Below are 4,586 nucleotides of genomic sequence, written 5' to 3' on the forward strand. Positions count from 1 at the left end.
CAGGGAAACTTTAAAATGCTTTTAAGTAAAAATGAAAAGCTCTCCAATAGTGAACTCAGACCCCTTGAGCCCCAGGCCAGGGGGAGGCCAGGCCTGTTTTCGTTCTCTCCCTCCCAGGAGCACAGTGTCCAGCAGGCGAACCAGAGGAGGAAGGAACCCTGCAGCTGCCTCCTGTTAAGCCAGAGGGTCAGGGATTGCGAGACTTCAGAACCAGGCTCCACACAGACATTTTCTTTTTGGAAATATCATTATTTTATATTGTAAAATGTTATGTTAGCATGCAATGATGTTATTAATTTCTAAACAAATATTTGTCAGGAGTGGCTCTAGACAGTAGCTATGCACACACCTTTAAGTCCTTAGTATAGGGGTGCTTAACAGTTATTGCACCCCGCAATACATTGGACTTAACCCCCGCTCCAATAACAAGGTGTGGCTCCAGGAGTAGGTGTCACCCGGTAGGGTCGAGTTACACTCACCTGTTCCTTTGTAATCCTACCCCTTTGCCCTTTTGGGGATAGAATGTTCCTCCGAACCTCCCTTGTGTGTCCCCTGTATAAGAATAAAGTCTTCCAGTGGCTCTCTTTCCATGGACCCCTAAGGTCGGAGAGCCCTCCGGATTTTGAAAAGGTACTTCTTCGTATTGCGTACTTCTCTCACTGATCTCTTAGTTGTTGAAGTGGTCGGAGTTGTGAACCCAGCACAGGTCGCCAGCTCGGTTGGATGGCGATAATTCTTAAAACCGTAAGTGTTAATTTCTCTCCAGATACGTGATGTAGCCAACATGAAGGAAAGTTTCCTGGGGTCCCCAGCAATGGCTGAGACTAGTGCTTCCCTAAGAGGACCCAGGGAGCACTGGACTCTCTGTCCTCTGCTGACTCTGCCTCCCCACATGCACTCACACAGAGAGACACACAAACACACACTCATAGACACACACACACACACACACACAGGAACACATGTGCAGGATTGGTTCTCCCTGGCCTCCCCTACCGCAGGTGGTGGTCTCTTGCCCAGAGGGTCCCATACAGTGCCACAGGTAGACAGCAGCGCTAGCCTCACTGGTGAAGTCAGCACCCCGTGACGACATCTCACGTGCAGGCACTTCAATGACACAGCTACTCTAAGCAGACCCGTGTGCCCCATTAACACCTGTTCCTGGTCCCACTTCCGTCAAGGTGAGCCGTGGAGACCACCCAGTAGCAGACACCTCTGCATGCCTGTGCCCAGCCTCGTGTTCAATGTCGCAGCCCCAGGACCCTCCAGACCCCCTACTTAAACAAGAAGATGGAGCAAAGAAAGCCCCCAAGCCCAACCCACCATCCACAGCCGTCACCAGGAAGTCACCTACAGGAACCAGGTATCTCTGAGCCACGCCGGGGCGCCGTGCTCTCCAGAAGCAGAGCACAGGACTCACTGGGAAAGTTTAAGTGAACAACTTGGTTGTGTGATAGTAAAACTCAGCTTCCAAATATCTCCCAAATAATGCAGAAATAGACGTTTCAACAACAGCTGTAAGACACAAAAATGCTGAGAATTAAAACTTACTGGGTGTCCACAAAGAGGCTGACCTAGGAAGGGTCTCTGCCTGAAAGCAGATCACAAGGCTTGGGGGAAAGAGAAACAACGAAAAAGAGACAATTAAATCCAGAACTGAGCCAGGGTAGCAAGTGGCCTAACAGAATGGACACACATGTGCGCACATCTCCGAGGAACATGGAGTATATGTTATGTGATAAGCGCAGGGCAAATGCAGGTTCAAAATAAAGCAGAAAAGGGAAATTGAAGGGATAGAAACAAATCACTGAAGAAAAGAAGCAGAAAGATTTGTAAGTATATTTAACAAACATGGGCACTCATCTGTGTTTTTCAAATAACATATTAAACCAGGAGGAAATCTAAAACATTTCTTTGAGTCACATGAAAAAGAACTCGAGATTTATATGTTCTTTAGGAAGAATCAGTACACCGAAATGCCTAGCACTGTCCAAACAAACTAATAAATGCAACACACTTTAATAGAAATCCCCATGGGATCATTGCTGACGAAGTGTTCACCTTCAAATGCCTGCCCACAGATGACAGAAATGAGGAAAAGGAGAGCAGCCATGAGGACAAGCGCCCTCACTTTTCCCAGGGTCTCCTCCAGAGTCCAGGACAGAGTAGGGGCCCGGCAAAGGTTGCTGAGTGAATGAAAGAGAAGCTGAGTCAGCACAATAGGCACCTTCTGCAAAACCGCCCTCACTAAGACTGCATTATCCATGCCGCAATGGAGAGATTACAGGCATCCAGAAGAAAATCCAAAAAGTGACTCAGTTATAAACACATTTATCTACGTGCATAAAATTTCAAACTATTTGGGAGAATAATGTCCAAATAATAGACTAATTATTTGGAGAAAATTTGAATTGTATTTGCTAGGACTACAACAAAAGATCTTTCAAAAAATATTCCAGGGCTGGGGACGTGGCTCAAATGGTAGTGCGCTCGCCTGGCACAAGTGCGGCCCAGGGTTCGATCCTCAGCACCACATTCAAACAAAGATGTTGTGTCCACCGAAAACTAAAAAATAAGTATTAAAAAAATTCTCTCTCTCTCTATTTCTCTCTCTCTCTCTCTCTCTCTCTCTCTCTCTCTCTGTCTGTCTCTCTCTCTAAAAAAAAAAAAAAAAAAAAAAACCAAAGGTAAAAAATGAAATTGTTAAAGTATTAGAAAACCATTGGGGCACCACGGGATTTTACATATGGACATAGGAACACACGGATGGGTTCACGAAAATTTAAATTAAAGTATGTTCTCTGTGAAAAGCCTCAGACAGGGCTGAGATGTCACTCGGTGGTGGAACGCTTGCCCAGCACATGCCAGGTCCTCCTCATTGAGCAAAGCCTTGCAAACTGAGATGCCACCGACTCTAGGAAGAGTGGAGGGAATGGTGGCAGGAGCCAGTGGCACTGCCAGGAGGAGGCGCAGGGCAGTCTCGTGGGGGGACTGCACGGCCAAGTGGGTTCTGCAGGCACCTGACAGTACTGCTGGTGCTCAGACCCCAGGACCACGCAACGCCCCTGGGAACCATCCCACAGGCTCATGACAGCTTCGTGGCTGGAGAAAAACTAAGTGAAATGACCAACCGAAAGCAGCAAGCGTCTTCCAGTGAGGGCTGACTTGATGAAGGACGGGAGAGCTCAGAGGGAACTGTGGAAGCCATTTAAACTAATGCTGTTTGAGCCCTCAGTAGTTGGCACAAAATAGTGTTCGTGATATATAGTATCAAGTGGGCACTTGTCAAAGAGAATGCTAATAAGATCCCAGAGTGCTAAAGCAGTCAGCTGTGTATCTGTCCAGCATGTCAAGGTGGCCCCAGGTGACGGGCGGGCTTTCTGCAGGATTTTCTGTGCACCGCCCTGCATTTCCAACTGGAAGGAGAGAGGGAAACAAACACCTTCCCTTCTCACCCCTTGTCTTGGGTGAGATCCTGGAGCAGGGACGGCTCTGGGGAACATCACCTAGGTTCTGCTGGGCCCTGGGCACCTGAAAAGCCTGCAATCAGTGCTTCCCTCCCTTGGATGGGCCTGACAGCATGCAGAGAGCAGAGCCTAGTGCTCGGGGCTAAGTCCTCTGCACAGGCAGAGGGTGCTGGCGGAAGGCGGGAAGGTGCCTCAGCCTCTCCGGCAGGCAGATGAGACTCGACCCGATCCAAAGTCAGCCTTTCAAGAAAAACCTACAGCCCGGGAATTGTGCTTACAAGAATCCCACCCAAGGAAAGAATCAGGGGTGAGCAGGAAGGGCCCCTCATGCACAAGGAGGGAAACTACGATTTCATTTTTAAAAATTGTGAGCAGGGCAAACAGACACAGAAATGGAAGGATGATTATCTTTGGGGGAAAGAAGTTGGGGGATTTTTGCGGTTTTCTTTTCTCTTACCTACATTTAAAAAATTGCTTTCTATGGAATAAAACCCTGCAGTACAAGTAGCTTCACATGCATTTCAAAGAATTCTGTCCTTTAATTTTGCCTAATGGTTTCCCTTCCCTTCCTCCCCTCTCCTTCCCTCCTCTCTCCTCCCCTCCTCTCTCCTCCCCTCCCCTCTCCTTTTCTCCTCTTCTCTCTCCTCTTTCTCCCCCCAACAGAAATAAAGGCACAGACGCAGGTGAGGTGAGTGGCTGTCAGACTTACACAGGGTCAGTTAATTGAAGACTCAAGATGGGGCCACTGGACTGTCCATTTGGCTCCCAGGGAAAGCGATGGGGTGCCCGGGTGGGTGCCCACCGACCTTCCGGGACACAGACAGCTATCTGATTCTCACTTCCCTTTAATCTAAATCGGTGGTTCTCACACTGAGCCATGGCTCAGCATCTTCAAGTGCTTGCTAAATAGGTGATCGTCCCCACCCAGGGAGCCGGCCCTGCAGCCCAGTGGGCTGAGGTGCTAACCAGGTCCCGAGCTGGCCCAGGACCACACTGACAAGCCACAGGTCCAAACCATCGGGTGGCATCTGCTGCAGAAAGACCAAGCAAGCAGCCCTGGAGGTGCACACAGGTGAATCGTCAGCAGTGCAGGGCATAGAAGGCAATTTTAACATTTTC

The sequence above is a fragment of the Urocitellus parryii genome, chromosome 3 (assembly GCF_045843805.1).
Source record: "Urocitellus parryii isolate mUroPar1 chromosome 3, mUroPar1.hap1, whole genome shotgun sequence".
Lineage (NCBI taxonomy): Eukaryota > Metazoa > Chordata > Mammalia > Rodentia > Sciuridae > Urocitellus > Urocitellus parryii.